This window comes from Palaemon carinicauda, chromosome 7, assembly GCF_036898095.1.
Source record: "Palaemon carinicauda isolate YSFRI2023 chromosome 7, ASM3689809v2, whole genome shotgun sequence".
NCBI classification, from domain to species: domain Eukaryota; kingdom Metazoa; phylum Arthropoda; class Malacostraca; order Decapoda; family Palaemonidae; genus Palaemon; species Palaemon carinicauda.
Window position 1 is genome coordinate 89,461,473 of NC_090731.1, and position 19,822 is coordinate 89,481,294.

The window sequence follows — 19,822 nt, forward strand, 5'->3', positions numbered from 1 at the left end:
CTAATATCTACGAATTATAGCTTCTCCTACCCATTAACAAGACTTTATACTACTGCACACTTACAATGTCACTGCTGTATGTACATGGTTGACTCACCATTCCATAGCAAACTTTAAAACCAAGGAAAGTCATAAAAGATTTACCAAAACATGACAAATTCAGAAATAATTTGTATATTTCCCTAACTAATACAAACCTGTTGTTATTTATGTGGATATTCTTTCAGCAAAGCTGGAAGGTAGCCATTAGACTATGCGAGGTGTCAACCCTGCCTAACCGCTTGAGCGGGTAGGCCGGGGGTGGTTGAAGGTACCCAGCCGCCTCTATATATATTCTCACAGCTGAGAGCTGCGTCACTTTTGATTGCAGGCAGGACTTCTGGGGGACAGGTGAAGGAGGGCCAATTTATATAAATAACAAAAGGTTTGTATTAGTTGGGGAAAAATACAAATTACCTCCGAATTTGTCATTTGTTCCCATACTAACAAACCTTCCGTTATTTATGTGTATAACTCATTCTTAGGTGGGTGGAAGTCCTAATTCTGGCATGGACATGAGAACCCGGTTTTACCTAGTACAGTATATGACTGTGGTCTAGGGAAAACTTTGACACCTCGCTAAAAATATACAAAGTGAGTATGATAGTGGCCTGAGCAATGCATTGTAATGAGAGTTATGTACATCTTATATGAACATATTCCGAATTTATACAGGAATTAGTAAAGCCGTTTCCCATTGCTTACCTCACAGGAAGCAACAGAGACGTGGACAGTATATAAATTCATGACTTATACAAGGCTACATAAGGGAAGTGATAATTACCTGTCAGCTTGCAGAGGGACCCATGAAGCTGTACCCCAAGGAAGGGGAAGATGAAGAAAGCAAAGCCAGACATACTCTCATTTAACCCAGTCTTAAGCCGGTTAATCAATGCTCTCAACCAACTGCTACTTGTCCAACAAGGAGCCCGAAGTATTCTCGAACCACTTATTGAGTAGCCCCCACAGGACCGATAGTAAATGTTATAAAGTCCCCTGTGAGTCACATCTTTCAAATAGTGGGCTGTGAATGTATTTTGTTGTTTCCACATGCCCACTTGTAATACTTGCAACACGGAAAAATTGCGTCTGAATGCCAGGGACGTACTGATGCCCCTGACATTGTGGGCTCTAGGTCGTCAAGCCAGAGGAGGATCAGGGACTAAAGCTCTTTCGATCACCTAGCAAATCCAGTATGAAACTGTGTTTTTAGTGATCCTCCTCTTTAACCTACCAGAGCTAACAAAGAGAGATGTTAGTCGGGGCCAAGTTGCTACAATGAGTTTAAGATATCTCAAACTCCTCACTGGGCATAGTAATAATTGATCTGGGTCATTGGTTACAGAATGGAGTCTGATAATCTGAAAAGGCCCTAATCTAAGGTTCAGTACTCCCAGATTTGGAGTCTTAGCGATGAACTCAGGGACGAAGCCGAGTCTCACTTCCCCCCATCCCCTTGAATGGGCGATGTCATACCAGAGGTCATGAAGTTCACCGATTCTCTTTGCCGAGGCTAAAGCGAGCAGGAACACCGTCTTCAAAGTGAGGTTTCGGTCAGTTGTATGGCGTAAGGGTTCGTAGGGAGGTCCTTTTAAGGACCTCAAAACGCGAACCACCTTCCAAGAAGGAAGCCTAATCTCTGACGGAGGGCAAGTGATCTCATAACTCTGTATGAGTAAAGAAACCTCCAACGAAGAGGAAATATCCATTCCTTTTAGCTTAAAGGCAAGGCTCAAGGCTAAGCAATAGCCTTTCACAGCCAAGACCTAAAGGAGCTTTTCCTCCCGAAGGTATACAAGGAACTTCTCTATTACTAGGATAGAGGCATTGAGGAGAGATATTCCTTCTATGACACCAACCACAGAAAAATATCCATTTTGCCTGGTACACAGAGGCCGGGGACTTACACAAGTATCTAAACATTCTCTCCACAACTTTGTTGTGAAAAACTCTTCCGAGAGAGGAGACGCTGTATAGTCTCCAGGCGTAAAGTCGAAGCGATTGCATGGTTTTGTGGAAGATGTTTGCATGTGGTTCTTTGAGTAGATCAGGTCGTGGAGGCAGCTCTCTCAGTAGATCTACTAGTAGTTGCAGGAGGTCCGGGAACCACTGCATGATGCCATAGCAGAGCTACAAGGGTCATCCTTAGGTTTTTGGATGCCTTGGTCTTGAGCAGTCTTCTCATCAGACAGAACGGGGGGAAGGCGTACACGTCGATGTTATCCCACTGTTGTTGAAAAGCATCTTGCCATAGAGCCTGAGGGTCCGAGACTGGAGAACAGTACAGCGAAAGCTTGCTGTTTAGAGATGTTGCGAACAGGTCTTCAGTCTGGGAACCCCTAAAAGTCAGGACTTTGTTGGCTATCAGAGGATTCAAAGACCATTCAGAGCCTACTATCTGAGTCGCTCTGCTCAGATTGTCCATGAGCTCATTCCTCTTGCCTGAAATAAAGCGAGCCGATAGGGACACCAAATGTTCTCCTGACCATCTGAGGATCTTTGCTGCAAGATGGCATAGAGGGTGTGAAAAGGTACCACATTGTTTTTTTATGTAAGCCACTACTGTGGTGTTGTCCCTCGTCAACACCACAGAGGGACCTGCCAGCAACTGTTAGAACTGATGAAGAGCTAGGTATGCTGCTCTCATCTCTAGGAGATTTATGTGCTGGTACCTTTCTGACTCTGACCAGAGGCTGGAGATCATGTGATGCAGCAAGTGGGCCCCCCCACCCTTCTTTTGATGCATCTGTAAAGAGCATCAAGTCCAAAGGGGGAACGAGAAGATACTGACCATTGCGAAGATTTTCGTTTGCCACCCACCAAAGCAGGTCCATCACTTGTTCCCAAGTACTTGGAACTCAAATGTCCGGTGGATCTGAGCGTTGGTTCCGCACAGACTTTAGCTGCCACTGCAGGGATCTAACCCTGAGGCGGCCGTTTGAAACTAGACGGAGGAGAGAGGTTAGGTGACCTAACACCCAACCAACGAGAGGCCAGTAGAGCTTCCCGTCTGAGAAAGAGTGAAACTACTTCTCTCAGCCTGTGTACTCTCTTGTCTGATGGGAAGACTTTCTGTTGGGTGGTGTCTATTATCATACCGAGGTATACCATTCTCTGTGAAGGAAGCAGTGATGACTTCTCGAGATTTATCAAGACCCCAGATCCTGACAAAACTCGAGAAGCATGTCTCGGTGACGAAGAAGGGTTATCTCCGAGTCTGCCAGAATCAGCCAGTTGTCCAGATATCTGAGGAGAGGAATGCCATTCCTGTTGTGGCGGGATGTAAACAAACACAACCCCCCCACACCCTTAATCACTCTTCTTCCAAAATATCCCACAACACAAACTTTCCCCTTACTTTACTTTAAACTAGACTCTTGGACAGAAGGAAAATGAAAACAAAACATAGCCTTAAAACTATATTAACGCAACCAAAAGCAAAAATTCTGCATTCAAAATAAGCTTAACATATAAACCACCAACAACCAAAATAATTACACGTAAAACAAATCATTACATTCATAAATATACCGAAAAAAACCGTATCACCATTCAAATAAAAAAACCCTAACACTTAAAATTAACACACCCAAAACCAATATTTGTTTATGAGTGGAACTCTTTATCCACACACACGTGACACACCAAAACCAATATTTGTTTATGTGTGGACGTCGTTGTCCACACAAGGGCCAACAGTCCTTTTCGGCCAAAGCCACAACTCCCTGGCAGACGCAACACTGGCACAATCTGCTATAACTGCCTCACTTAATTTGGCAGTCTATATCGTCATCATCATCATCATCATCCTCATCAGTAACAGCAATCGAAATCGTAATTGTAATAACCAGGCCAGGTCATCAACAGTTGATCAATCCACTAGAGCATTCTAAACACAAGTTCCTTAAGTAAGCCAGGTCATCAATAGTCAAATTCAAATAAATCTTCTCCCCAAAGGAGGAATCGCGGCTCAGAATATAAAAAAAAGCTTCACAGCCGGCTTTCGAAGAGCAAAAAAAATACACAGCCGACTCCTACTATCGTTCGATATCCAATCTTTCGCCCAAGACATTCATCACCACCCTATCCTAGCTAAAAAAGTAAACAAACAACCTCAATTATACCAACAATCTTTCCAACTTCAAACAATCATTCGCTAATTACCCTTTTTCTTCAGCGCGCACCGCGGACACACAAACACACGCACACACAACCACACATAGCCTACTCTCTTGCGTACGCGCGATCTAGCAAACTAAAGCAAATGAAATTCTTTCTTTCTTTCTTTCTCTCTCTCTCTCTCTCTCTCTCTCACAAAACTATGCAAATAAACACTTTCTTTCTCTCTCTCTCTCACAAAACTAAGCAAATAAACGCTTTCTTTCTCTTGCGGTTTGACAAAACTAAGTAAATAACATTCTCTCTCTCTCTCTCTGACGAAACTAAAGCAAATAAACACTCTTTCTTTCTTTCTTACGGTTTGACAAACTTAAGTAAATAAACACTCGCTCACACACACACACACACTCTCTCTCTCTCTCTCTCTCTCTCTCTCTCTCTCTCTCTCTCTCTCTCTCTCTCTCTCTCTCTCTCTCTCTCTCTCTAATAACAAAGCTAAAGCAAATAAAATGTCTCTATTTAACAATACTAAAACAACTCTCTCTCTCTCTCTCTCTCTCTCTCTCTCTCTCTCTCTCTCTGTGACAAACTAAAGCCAATACTGTAAACACTCTCTCTCTCTCTCTCTCTCTCTCTCTCTCTCTCTCTCTCTCTCTCTCTCTCTCTCTCTCTCTCTCTCTCTGACAAAACTTAAATAAACACACTCACACACTCTCTCTCTCTCTCTCTCTCTCTCTCTCTCTCTCTCTCTCTCTCTCTCTCTCTCTCTCTCTCTCTCTCTCTCTCTCTCTCTCTCTCTCTCTCTCTCTCGATTTGGCAAACAAAAATAAATTAAAATAAAATTAATCCTCCACACTGTGACCCCAAGATGACACTAAGGCAAACACTCTGGTAAAGACCTGAGGTACTGTCACAAGACCAAAGCATAGAACCTTGAACTGGTATATTTTGTCCTCGTGTAGGAACCTGAGATACTTCTTTGAAGACGGATGGATTGGGATCTGGAAATATGCATCCTTGAGATTCAGAGTGCACATAAAAGTCCCTTGGTCGAACCGCCTAAATGACCGTGTCTGTCATCTCCATTCTGAACTGAGTCTGTTGAACAAACTTGTTCAGGGGGGTGAGATCGATGACTGGTCTCCAGCCTTCAGTCGCCTTTTTCACAGAAAAATTAGACTGCAAAAGCCTGGAGACCCATCCACAACCTCTTGGAGAGCGCCCTTCTGCAGCATGGTCTGGACTTCAGCCCTGAGGGCCAGCTCCTTTGCGGATCCCTTCACATAGAACCTTAAATGTACTGGATCCCAAGTCAAGGGAGGGAGAGATTGAATGAACGGGACACAATACCCTATGGCGACCACTTCAATCATCCAGGGATCTACCCTGTGAAACTGCCATCTCTGCCAGAGGCGCTGCAGGCATCCTCCCACAGGTGGTAAGTGAAGAGAAATACCATTCCTAGTGGGAGTGACCACCTCGGCCACTGCCTTTCGCTCCCTTCTTTCCTCTGAAGAATTTGTTCCCTTTCTGGCCTTTGGACTGAAAGGGCCGTTTAGACACCTTGGTAGGTCCCGAGGACCTAGAAGTTGAGGGATGAGAAGAAGCAGCCTGCTGACTGCTGGAAGACTGGGAAGGTCTTCCATATGGCCTTGATGTCATGACCCTATGGAGAAAATCATTCAACGGTTTCCTCCATCATTCAGCATCCCTCTCAATCTCCTCTGAAACAAAGAGAGAACCCTCAAGGGTGGAATTCCACAAACATAAGACTTCCACCTTCGGCACCTGTTTATTGAATCTCCCAATGACGGTATCCCTTCTCTTGAGGATGGGGTTCACCCACAGTTTGACAACGTGGTGCAATGAGAACTAGAGTTCGGGTACCTGACAAAAGGAATAACTCCAAAGACTTCCTAGCAGACTCCTTCGAAAGATCGTGGGAGCGCACCATGAAGCCCAAGGACCCCAACCATAGATCGAGCCACGAGGCTGCCTGCATGGTGTACTTCGCACCTCTCTCTATGTTGAGGAGCTCAACTGCCGAGAGGGAGGCCCCCAGAGAAGAGAGGGTTTGAGCCAAGAGACCCTTCGTTAGAGATTCCACCGAAGGATCAGGGGACATGGTAGAATGCGGTTCTCCCTCGATCTCGTAGTATTTCCTTAGGACATAAGGAAGCGGCAAAGACCGAGAGGAGGACCCTGCTTTCGAAGAACTGTAAGTTCGGATATCTGGGCGATAGCCTTCCTTTTGGCGGCCATCAGGCCTTTAGACTAGGGCAAGGCTGCACTGGTTCTAGGGGGCTTCTGGGTTTCAAAGATTTTGTTGAGAACCATATCCTTCCCCTCCTGGGTGGTGGTGCCAGGAGTTGACAGTTCATTGATGGCCCTCATGAAAGAGAGGACCTGCCAAAAGGCTCATCTACCTCAAGGCTCACGTCCAGAGCTTTGGGTAGGTCAGGGTTGTCAACAGGATCGATCGAGGGACCCGCCACAGGGGACCTTCTGTTTCCCTCTCTGCCAAACGGGCTTCCCTTACCACGGCATTCTTAGGCTTGGCTTTGGTGTCTTAAGATTCCCTTCACACAAGGAAGTGTTCCTCCAAGATGTTGGAAGGAGGAACTTGCGAGGGTTTTGGGACACCAATAGCCCAAGCTTCAGCAGTAGGAACCGTAGGCTCTTCCTCAGGTGGCGGTAAGGAAAGAGGACGCTGGTCCGGAGGCACTACCTATATTTCTTGATGGTTGAAGGGGTGGACAGAGATCTCTCTGGGAGAGTCAATGTCCATACTTGTCCTAAGATGGATGAGATCGGCACGTGGTGGAGTTACACCTCTCATCCTTCTCTTCTGTTTCTTTGTCATGGTCTCCCTTGTCTTCACCAGAGTAAAGGGAACGTTAGTCAGATAAGAATCAAAAGAAGGAGGCAGCTCGGCATGAGATCGAGATAGAGATCTTCGTGCCTTGTCCGACAATGGTCTCCTTCTAGGGTCAAGACTCCCAAGAGACGAACTCGAAGAAGACTCCAAGGGAATTTGTGGAGAAGCTCTGACTGGAGCAGTCAGAGGCTGTGGTAGTGGAGGAGCCCCACCCATGGACTTCTGCAGGGTAGAGAGGAAGGTACTCACCCTTGCAGGAAGTTCAGAACCCTTTGGTAAGTCCTGGGCTTCCCTTGAGAATCTAGGAGGAGTACGTCCCCTAGGGGGAACCTTAGAGGGAGCCTGCGCAGACGTGAGGGAATGTCCTTGAGGAAACAGGAGACAGTCCTTCGACTGATGAGGAGGACGGTCCGGGCTAATATGTACATCAGTGAACCTATTAGGAGGCTCATTAAACCCTTCTGGGAAGGGTACAGTATAGGCCTGCTGCTAGAGGTGGTAGAAGCCGGAGGCGGAGGTACTGGTACCGGACTTGCTCACAGTTCCGAAGCCTCTACTCGTGAATCACTTGTGGAAATCGCCGATTTGCGCGCAAATTCACAAGATTCACAAGCAAAATCGCAAGTTTTGTGCGGCAATGGAGGCAATTCACGAGCAGAAGGGCTCGCAGCACGAGCACAAGGAGCGATACTGGAAGAAGGAAGCATAGGGCATTCCTGTTGCTGCAAAGGAACACCTACGCCAGACGATATTGGCAGAGAGAGCCTCTGAGTAGGGGCAATATTAAGCGTTGGTAAATGCGTCACAACAGGTTGCATTGTAGAGCGGTGCATGGGCGAATGCTTCGCTTAAGCCGCCCAGGCAGCAAGCAGCAAAGGGCACTGGAGGTTTAGATGGACCCCTGTCTGAAGAACGGTTTGTCTCATGGTCAGGGTCGGTCCGGGGTCGTTTAGGAGAAGGACGGGTTGAGGGGCTACGCGCTGATGGACTGCGCGAACGGCTACCTCTACCTTTAAACAAGGAGCATCTAAACCTTGATCGTGAACACAAAGTTGAGGAGCATCTAAACCTTGATCGTGAACACAAGGTTCACAATCGTGAACGTGCTGTTCGTTATCGGGAGTGTCTAGCTCTCGATCATTAACGTGCTGTTCGTTATCGGGAGTGTCTAGCTCTCGATCATGAACGTGCTGTTCGTTACCGGGATCGTCTAGCTCTCGATCAGGAACAGCGTGAACGTCATGAATGCCTATTTCGCGAACGTGAGCATCAGCCTCACGATCGTGAACATCGTTATCATGAACAGCGCCCTCGCAAGCATGAACATTGCCCTCGTGAACAGGAGCTTCACCTTACGAACGTGAGGGTCGTCCTCGTGATCTACATTATCAAGATCTAGTCCGCGATCATAGGGACCTAAGTCTAGACTCAGTTGCTCGTGATCGTGCAGAGCGAGATCGCAAGACTTCTCCTCGTGAAGAGGAACACCTCCGAGGAGAGAGTTTAGACTGTTGGTATCGTCAGCATTTAGATTGCGATGACATATGATCCTAATGATCTTCAGATCATCGAGAACGACGATCATGGGAAGAGTGTCCCGAAGGAGGAAAAGATGGTGAAGCTCATCCCCATGCACCGCTGGTGGAAGGAGCGCTGGTCTCTAAAAGATCATCACCTACAGCCAAAGTATTCCTGCAGGAAGAAATAGAAAGCTGAAGGTTAGCGGACGACGACGTTCCAGGATGGCGAGTAGGATCATTGTCAGCAGGAGGCCGTTGGAGAGGCGAACGCAAGAAATCGCCTCGTCCACTTGTGGAAGGTCCAGGAGAGAGCGACAGATGAACTTTGCGAACTCCAAAGTGAGAGATGTTGTGAGCTCTGGAGAACGGTCCTTCCTGGCATGACATTGAAGGAGTCAAACAAGCTCTTCCTTCATAGGGGGTGCAGAAACCCCTAAAGTCGGCCATACCTGCAAAACATATGCAAGGGAAAATGGCTCCCCGGCAGCTGGAGGTGAAGTTGCTCCTTCTAGGGGAAGCAACTAACCCCCCCCCCCCCCCAGTATCCCAGGATTACCAAAGAGTTAAGACGGCCTGAGCTCCTGCTCGATCACCCCTCGGAAGAGCCCCAGCAAGAAGGAGCTTTAGAAAGAGATTTGGGGGAGCAAGAGGAAGAAGAATGAGCTTTACTCGCCCCTGAGGGTGAAAGATGGTGCTTAGCCTTCTTCCTCCTGCACCATCCAAATTTCTCCCATTTGGAGGCAGGCCACTTCCTACACTCTACACAGGGCGATCCCTGCTCGCAATGATGCCCTCTATACGAAGGACACAGATTGCGGGTCAGTATCCAGCGATGACATAAAGGTACCGCATGCAGCATTCTCGTGCCAAGGACAGGTCTGCATGAAGGCGATAAGAAGAAGCAAGAACACCTGAAAAGAGAAAAAACTATTAAAATGTCCAATGACAGCCTTGGGAGGAGAGAGAGGGGAGACGTCCACTCTACCGAACCAAAAAGAAAAAGTGACGTAGCTCACACATGTGAGAGTATATATAGAGGTGGCTGGGTACCCCCCAGACATCCCCGGCCTACCTGCTCAAGCAGTTAAGCAGGGTTGCCAACTCGCACTTTTAGTCTAATGGCTACCTTTCAGCTTCGCCGAAAGAATATCCACATAAATAACAGAAGGTTTGTTAATATGGGAACAATGAAAAATTTACTGTTTTGGAAAATCTTCCCTTGCCAACTTACTCAAATTTGGAGGTCTACTATAGAGCAGTAAGTTGATTAATTTCAAAAGAAAACCTAGCTAATATAATACTGTATTGCGTACAGTAAATGTACTTATGTATGTAATGAAAATCAATGAAGTGTACTGTACTGTATCATTATTCTCAATTACTTTAGTAATATCAAAAGGGTTGTGGTAGCCTACCTGATTCAAGTCCCACTCTCACAATCACAAAAATCTTTTTTACAATTATTCACAACCTCACTATTCATGTGAGTTAGGGAAAGGAGAGTTGGGGGTCTATAGGTCTTCCTGCTAAGCCATCAGCATCCATTTCCTAGTCTTCCCAGATTCTAGCTTGGGTGAAGTATAAGGGCTCAGGTGCCGATTCCTGCTAAGGCCTCAGCATCCATTTCCTAGTCTTCCCAGATCCTAGCTTGGGTGAGGTAAGGGCTCAGGTGCTGATCCTATGTACAAATGGTCAGTCTCGATAAATTTGTCCTATCCCATTCATGAGCGACCTTTAAACATCATTCTCTTGCACAACACCAATAAGGCACCAATTGACCAGAAAAAAAGCCTATCACACAAACCTAAACTTATTTAGGGGTAATGAGCTAATAGTCTACTCACCAGTGAAGAGTCAAATTTTGGAATTACACAGGATTGGGGTCACCTCTGCCTGTCATCTGCTGTGCCACAAACCTATTGGAAAAAAAAAGTTTGTGAAAAATACTGTAAAAAATGCCATGAGTCTCAAATCATCAAATATTAAATGTAAAACATGAAATTCAAGACAATAACGACTGCATCCCTTTTCTAAACTCCAAAGCCCTGGTCCTAATTCCACAAGTAGTTTCTGATCAAAAAGCACTAAAATAAGTAAAAGAAGAAATTTTTTTCAAGACATTTATATTTTTTCTAACTTGCAAACCTGTCTTTTAAAATAGGGAATGTCTTCAGCGGAGCTGGAACAGCCATTGAAGTCATAAAAGATGCAGTTAATGAGAGATGGTACAGGCAGGCAAATAGCCCTGCCACCCACCAGCCTGTCGAAGACTCCTCACTTTTGACCTTCGTCTCAGGACTGCGAGAGGTGGTTGAGGCGAGATGCTTAATTTCAAAGGACTCAGGTTTGTATACATAAGAAAACTATTGATTACTTTTAACATTTCTTATTTGTTCCTATGCATATACAACACTTTTATCCTTTTAAATAGGAAAACTCACTGATTAGTGGATCGAAACTCTCCCTAGAACAGAACTGGTTGATTCTTTTTCTTCCCTAAAACTGTCAGTCTACCTAATCCCTTATAGGGAGATGACTCCAGCAACACACTACTATCTGTCCATCATATGGATGAGTAGGATGATAGGGTCTGGTCTGTACTAAGAGTATTAGTACATAGTCAAATCAGGAATCCCTTCTTCCAAAGGAAAGAGTAGTCAGGAATAACATACCTGGCACTTGATGACCAATGGAATGGAATATATTCCACTAACCTCCCACTCAACAAGGGAGAATGGGGGAGATACTTATCTAGATTCTAAAGAACAAAGCTCAGAAGCATAGCTTACCAGCATCAAGACAGATCCATCGAGTACTGTAATGATACGACAGCTTTATCCCCAAGAGAAGGGAAAGAAAGATGGAGAAGAGCCACTCATTCTGCCTTGCATTGCAGACTTACATCTACATGTTACCACAAACAAGATGCTCCCTGTCTTATGCAGGAGCTGAGCTAGCTACACAACTACTTGAGCTGCCACCACTGGACCAAGAAGGACTTACGGGTAGTTTCCCACAGATAAAAGGCCATGAAGGTTATTTGGCCTTTCCAAACCCCAACCTTCAACACCTAGCCAACTGCGAGATCCCTCTTGAAGACTAAAGTGGGACCATGTTCCTCAACACCTCATTCTTGGTCCTGCCAGTGCTAAGGAACAGAAGCAGACACTCACGTCTGAAGTGCTGAATCATCTTTAGATAGCACATTAGAGCCACGGGACACAAAAGGATCTTCTCTCGATTACTACACAACACTTCATGTAGAGAGAGGATGGAGAAGGTCTCAAACCTAGGGTTGTGCACCAAAGGGTTCTGTGTCTTAGCCACAAACTCAGGCACAAACTTAAAAGAGACCTCCTCCCAACCTTCAGCATGGGGACTAAATGAGAGAGACCGAGCAAAATAACTACTCTCTTTCATGATACTAACGCTAGCAAAATCATAATCTCGAGGATCATCTCTCTTTTTGGTGACCTTCTAAAATGCTCAAATGAGATACGAGATAGAGCCTTGAAAATGAAGGTCATGTCCCACTCCTGGGGCATGAGAGCCCGGAGTGGTCAAGAAAGCTTGAATTTCCTCATGAACATGGACAACTCCAACGAGGAGGAGAGGTCTATATCCTTCAGTCAAAAGACTATATTCACAGGTGAGCAGTAACCTTTGACAATTATGACAGAGATGCTTCTCTCATCAAAGGAAGTAAAGGAAATCTGTGAGCTCTGCTAGAGATGCTCTGACCAGAGAAAAGTCCCTTCTACCATACCAATCAGAGAAAAGTCCTCTTTTCCTGGTAGACAACTGCAGAGGACTGTCTGTACAGTCCCTCACAAAAAGTCTCTTGCACACATGAGATACTGTACTGGATAGTCTCTAAGCATGAAGTTCCAGCAACTTCATGAATTGGTAGTATTGTACTGAACCTCTGAAGATGTAGCTGACCGAGAAATGTAGACCATTGGGGTAGTTCTCTCAGGACCTTGACAAGAAGTGCTAATGAACTGAAATGCCACTTAACAGGGCCATCCTGAAGCCTGGCATAACCAACACTCAGTTGATCAGTGGGTAGATCAAGCTAAACAGTGGAAGGATGTAAGGTATCCAAGGGATTCTATGGGTGTTGGAAGACATCTGCGAACACACCCCATAGCTTTGAAACGAGGGAACCAAACACGGGGAGTTTTCTGTTTAGCCATATGGTGAATAGGTCAATCACCAAAGATCCCATAGAGAGAGAAATATCTCTGCTACACAAGGAAGCAATGACCATTCCGATCATAAAACCTGCTCCTGACAACTAACTGTGTTTGCTAGTACAGTACAGTACTATACAATTCCTCTTCCCTGGAATGTACCTGCAGACAACTCTACGGCTTAAAATGCTGCCCAGGTATACATCTGCTTCATAAGCTTGCAAAGGGGCCTGGAAACCATTCCCCTTTCTTGTTGATGTAAGCTACTAAAGTGGTGTTATTGCTCATCAACACGAATGAGTGCCTCCTCATTCTTGGAATGTTTGCAGCAATAGAAACACTGCTTGCATTTCTAGGATGTGTGCAGCCTACTGCTCCTTTGATGCATTTGCGAACAGTTACATGTCCAGAGGTGGGGAGTCGAGTGGGACTCCCCTGATGAAATTTTCCTCGTTCAGCCACCACGCAAAATAGTCCTGAGCCTCCTGTACCACTGGAACAGGAAGGATTAGGTGATCCCTGTAGGCTGACCAGTGATCCTTCAAACACAGTTGAAGGGATCTCTAATGACAGTGCATGTGAGGAACGAGATTCTCTAGCGCCAAGCTGGGAGTCTATCTTACAGAGGAACAATCACGCTCCTGTGGACAATCTAATACCAGCATGATGTATTGAATCTAATATCTTTAATTGGCTTGGTATGGCTGAGGAGTATATTTCACACCCATAACTAATTTTGGAAAAAATTAAGGCCTTGTATAGTTTTAAAATAGTTTTATGGTCTGGCCCCCATGATGTAGGGGACAATACTTTTAAAAGATTCAGAGCCTCAAAACATTTAGCTTTCAACGCCTTCAAGTGAGGAACCCAGGTAAGCCTTGAATTGAAAATCGATCCTAAAAATTTAGCTTCACCTACCACAAGGGATCCGTTGACCTTTCATGTATATATCTGGATCTGGATGCACTCCCCGGATACAACAGAAATGGACAATAGTAGTTTTGCTTGTTGAAAACTTGAACCCATTCATATCAGCCCATCAAACAAGCAAAATCAAAGTTCCTGGCAGTTGCATTACTGAAGTGTAGAACTGGGATACATAATTAGATCTTAACTGAGTAATTATATTAACTATATAACTGAGCCTTCATCACCTAGCGAGAGTGAAAAATAATTTTTGATACTGGGGATAACTAAAAACTAATCATTTCAGTAAAAACCTTTCTCTTTACAACCAAAAGTGAAAAAATACTGAACATCTTAACAAAATATGTGTCAGCAAATCCCTTTAACAATGGCAACCAATAAATTTGCATTTGCTAGATAAGGAAAACAAATTCTATTTCAAAGATAGCTGGACCAGCAATATTTCCTATCAGCATCCATTGATGACACATTCTTACAAGATCTTACAACTAAATTCATCATTGAGGCCTTTCTGGTAGTTTTCAAGTTCTAAAAGTTGTTCAGTAAATCTTGTACTTGTACAAAAAGCTAAGCCTTCACAATGATGAAGTACTGTGTAAGTATTGGTCCCTAACTATCACAAAGTAAAAAAAAAATATGACGATGCTTGCCTAGAAACAGCAGAACTGTACCATGAAAATAAAGTTAAGGCATGCAGACTGAAGTGCATGGGCAGTAACATAAAATAAAATTAAAATTAAATTGGGGTAGGATGTATCTAAAAGTTAGGCCAGCATAGTTAAAATCAGTAATCCAAGGTAAGAAGTGTGGCTGATCAGTGACTCAGGAAACCAATCATGGATAGCAGGTGACTGTGTGGAATAATGTACAGCAATCACCAAAAGGCTCCAATACTGGACATGATGCATACTAAATATTTTAACTATGTAGTCCACGACAAGACATAATGCTTTACACTTCTTATCATCTTTATTATTATTATTACTTGCTAAGCTACAACCCTAGTTGGAAGAGTAGGATGCTATACGACCAGGGGCTCCAACAGGGAAAATAGCCCAGTGAGGCAAGGAAACAAGGAAAAATAAAATATTTCAAGAAGAGTAACATTAAAACAAATATCTCCTATATAAACTATAAAACCTTTAACAAAAGAAAAGGAAGAGAAATAAGATAGAATAATGTGCCTGAGTGTACCCTCAAGCAAGAGACCTCTAACTCAAGACAGTGGAGGACCATGGTACAAAGGCTATGGCACTACCCAAGACTAGAGAACAATGGTTTGATTTTGGAGTGTCCTTCTTCTAGCTGCTTACCAAATAAAGAGGGTATCATATGGAATTACATAGGCAATAGATCTGTTAAGTTGTGCGCTACCTCTTGCAGAAGAGGCAGATGTACAAGGGGTTTAAGAGAACCAAAGCATGCAATAGGGGTGGGCAAAGGCAAATGTAGCCCAAGGTCATAAATTAAGTGAGTGTACAGGGTTACGTAACCAACAAGCGAATAACCTGAGGGTGTTACCTACAGCGTGTTAATGTGCAATGCTGCTGAAACCACTGCGAGTTGTATATTGCAGAGAAGGTATTGAATTGTATGAAAGAATGTATAATTATGTGAATAAGAAGAAAAAGCAGATCTTGGTGAACTGCTTAATAAAGGACCAACATGTGTACCAAGCTGCACCATCATATTATTTACTTTATCACTAGCAGTATAGCACTGTAGGTCTACATTACAGAATACAGAATAAAGATGAGAAAGGTGTGAGCATGGGGTTAGCCATGTCGTGCTATATGCAAGCAAGACAGTCAAATCCAGACGAGTTATGACAGATTTGTCATGGAATGTAACCAACAACAATAGGTGCACTACTAAAAAATAAGATAGGTGTGTAAGAGGGGTTGGCATTGCAAGCATCCTCAGATCTCACTAAATTGCAAGTTTTTTTTCTTTCTTTTTTTTTTAATAAAATTCTTGTATAATGTCACTTAATGGTTTTTATTTGTCACTCCAGCCCAAAGGTTTCTCATGAAAGTCTCATCTGGTCATTACTCTGAAAAAGTAACCCACCACTTTCTAGGGACACCAATAACAAAACTGAACCCTACAGCAAAACTTAAAATAGAAACACTATTGTAACCTCAGAGAAAACTCTTTACCTTTAATATTGCTGGTTCAAGTTACTTTGTAAAATTCTTTAGGACTATTGTCTTAGCATAGCCTTACAATTAAAATAGTATAGTACTTCATTACCCACCGAATTTCTTTTAAAAACCTGTAAAGACCATTCATGCAAAACAAAATTTGCACAACCTCTCCCTTTTTGTCAAATCCACAAACACAACTGGATGAATGAAAACAAAACCTTCACAACACACCTAAGGCTTCTAAGATCAATAACCACCTGTTAATATTACTGCCTGTGACCTTCAAGGAAGTAACAGGGACTTCCCCTTGAGAAACTTCTATGTAATTCCTCTACAATATTTTTGATATCATAAAATAATTTAAACCAATGCTTTGAACATGTCACTATCACTATTTTCAACAGCTTCATAATGCTACAAAAATTCTGTGGTGTATAAAATGTTTACAATATATAATTATTCTGTTCAAGGTTTAGCAGCTATTTTTATAATACAACATACTTTTATATATCATACAGAACACCCACACCTACACTAAAATATGACCTTACTAAAGTATAACAATAATTTTATAATTATTCTGTTCAAGGTTTAGCAGCTATTTTTATAATAGAACATACTTTTATATATCATAAAGAACACCCACACCTAGACTAAAATAAGGGATTTTGACGAAGGAAAAATCTATTTCTGGGTGAGAGACCTTTGCCGCCCAGTGAAATGCTCCTTTTACATCATTTCTAAGGTAAAAACTGCTATGAATTTACCAGAGAAAAAGTTGCATAGGAATGCCAGGTTGAACCCAGCTCGCTCACCTATAAAGGTGTCGGTATAATAATACTGGGGCGTGATAAATCACAACCAGAGGTCTCGCACCATTTAGATATCTCCTCTTCAATATCCCCGTACAGCAAGGTGCCGTTCAACACCCACTACTGAACGCTACTACCACCAACTCAACCCACGCCAGTGACGTCACTCCTTTTTCATTAGCATCTTGCTTTAGCTGTTGTGTTTTCGCTGCGGTGTTTTCGGTGATATTTTCTACGCTTTTGTGCACGATGTCGGATTCCAATGTCTCCCCATCTAAGTTAAGTACCAGATCAATGAGTTTTGAGCTTTTGGAGGTAGCATTGCCTTTATTTTTTATTCTATTACAGTTTTTGTTGTTTCACCATTCGTTGGCCCCGCTTCGCGGCCGCCATGCTGGCATGCTACCTCCTTCGCTCGTTCTTAACGTCTTACAATTAGTCTTCTATACTGATTGTTTTTTGTTTCGAACCTTTTTCACTGGGTATTATCACCGATTACACCCTGTTATTATGTTATTATGATATTATTCTACGTATCATAGTTTTTGAACTTTAGGTTGGCTTGCTTGCTCGCCTTCGGGCGCGTTCCTAGATGGTTTTGCTATCACGTTATTGCGTTTTTTACCCAGTGTTTTTCACTTTACCACCTAGTTGTTTATTGCTTTGGTTCGAGTGGGACTCTCGCGGGGCAGTTTTATTTTAGTTTTATTTTAGTTTTGTTATCCTACCGATCGGCATCTACCCGATGTAGAGTTATGTTGGCCCCCCTGTCCAGCTCGGTTCCTACCCGCACTGGAGGGCTCAGCTCATTATTCTCCCTGCCTTTCCTCTGCGTCCCTCTCTTACTATTTTGTTTTAGCTTACACATGCCTTATAACCTAGTTCAATGTGTCACATTATTCTATATTACTGCATTACACATTTTATTATCCGTTTATGATCATTCCGTTTGTTATTTTCGTGGTTCCATCGGTCAGGTTGGTACTCCTGTCCTCCCTCAGTCCCACGTGATCGCCTGGAGCTGCCGCTGGTTTGTGGCCCGAGTCAGAGAGGACGGGCTTAATGGCAAGGGCAAAGCTGCACTGGCCCTAGAGGGTTTCTGGGTGCCATAGACGCGGTCCAGGACCGTGTCCTTCCCTTCACGAGGTGAGACCTCAGGATCTGGGATGCCGTTGAGGTTCCTCATGAGGGTCAGGACTTGCCAGAACGCGTGTTCTGGTGCACTCCTCCCGAAGGACTGGCAGCGAAATCTCCCGTCCCCAGTGGCTCTTCCTGGGGGGACACGTGGATATCCTCGACAGCTCTAGACGGTTCCTGCCTGATCCTTGCTGACGATTTGGGAATCGTCTTAGAGTCCTTAGGCTCCCTCCTGGGAGGGATACAGGACTCGAGCAGCGAAGGGGGCAGGCTCTTCTCCACCTCTGGACGAGAAGACCTCTCAGGGAGAGGCGGAGCCTCCCCCATTGGTGCGATGGGGGAGTGGTCCGGCTCATCCGACTCTCCTGAGGGGGGGTAATCCTCCTCCGCAGGGGAGGGAGAGAAGATCTGGGGGGGAGAAGGAGCCTTGCGCAAGGATCTGTGCGGAAACAGAATAGGCCTCGGAGGAGGTTCCACGAGAGAGGGCGGGCTTAATGGCCTGCACGAGGGCTCTGACTAGGGTGCCGAACCAGGACTGCTGGCTGACAGTCGCGCTGTCAGACACTCCCTCTGTAGAGAAGGGGATCGAGGGATCCCTAGGAGGAGGAGTCAAACGAGGGTTCGCCTGCAGGGCTGAAAGAGAAGAGTCCCTAGACCTGTCCGGGAAGCGGCCCTCCTCCGGCGAGCGCGCTGGTCTGCGCTTGCGGGGAGGGGAACGAGACGAAGAACTGTCCGCCTGGCGGCGCTCGCACTGGGGCTCGTGTGCCGGGCCCTGGTCAGGGTCGCGCGTGAATGGCTGGCGTGATACTGAAATCTCGCGCGGGCAGGGGCGGGCGCGAGGGCGCGATAGCGTGCAGGCGGGGATACATGAGCGATGGAGCGATGGTGCGCTGGTAATAGCGTGGGCGCGTAGCGGCTGGAGCGGGAGCGTGGTCGCGAGAGCGCGTAGGCGATGGCGAAGGCGTGTGGTGAGCAGGAGCCGGCGCAGGAGGCGGCCAAATGCGCGGGCGCGCAGCGACCTGATGCGGCCCCGAAGGGCGCAAGATAACGGGGGCGCCTGAGCGCGTGTCCGGAAGAACCGGCCAAGGGCGCGTTAGCGATGGAGCAGGGTCGCGAGCGACCTGGATGGCGCGGAGGTTGGCGCTGGTCAGATAAGACCGGCATGCTCGCCTGTGGGCGCGTTGGCCGCGCCAGCGATCGTGGGCGCGCATGGCGCGCATCAGTATGCAGTCCCACCGGAGTGCGTTGTTGCGGCGGCCGCGCAGGGCGCGCCGTTGGATGAGGGCGCTCTGGTGTACGCTGAAGGGGTACCTTGGTCGCCTAGAATACAGGAACGGGGCGTGTAGCAGGAACAGGGCGCGTAACCAGAGCGTCGTGCGCGATTGCATCATATGAAGCTCGTGCGGTCTGGAGGGAGAGCCCAGAGGCGGCCGCGTGCGCTAACTTGGGAGCCTCCTGGGCGACACGCTGAGATGTCGTAGCGCGTTGGTGAGCGCGTGGGCGCTGGAGCTGGAACCGCGCGTGGGCGCATATCACGCGTCTCCCCAGACAGGCGCGACGAGTCCGGAGGAGCCTGTGCGCCAGCTTAGGTGCCTCCTGGACCGCGCGCGACGAAGCAGGAACTGGTGGGGGCCGAGGCACTGGTGAACATGTGAGCGCAGGTGGCCGCTGGGGCACCGGTGGACCTGTATGCGCAGATGAGCGCTGGCGTGCTATATCAGGAACTGCTGGAGGGTGCCGGGGCGCCAAAGGGTGTGAGCGCGCAGGGGGACCCTGGTGGCAGGAACGCGTGAGGGTGAGCGCTGTGGCGCTAAGTCAGGAACAGCAGCGTCAGCCACAGGAGAGCACTCAGGCGGGGCCTGGCGCTTGAGGGCAAGAAGCGCAGTTTTGCACTCAAGACCCTTCAGCCCCGAAGGGCCCGGAGACTGCGCAGTGGCAGTAACAGGTGGCGCGTCACGCGCATCAGGAGCTCTGGAAGTGGATGGTCTGGGCGACAGGTCACTATGTCCAGAAGGACGACCATCCTCCGAAGGTGATCGCGAACGATCCC

General features: G+C 46.0%; 1 protein-coding gene across 1 annotated transcript in view; it reads right to left on the reverse strand.

Annotated features, from left to right (window-relative positions):
- The window catches only part of mmy (UDP-N-acetylglucosamine pyrophosphorylase mmy), a 188,820-nt gene that overhangs the window by 155,720 nt on the left and 13,278 nt on the right, over nucleotides 1-19,822 (reverse strand). Inside the window, exon 2 of the mRNA XM_068376766.1 lies at nucleotides 10,401-10,472. The gene's annotated coding sequence lies outside the window, so the exon portion shown is untranslated. The remainder of the gene's footprint in view (nucleotides 1-10,400; nucleotides 10,473-19,822) is intronic.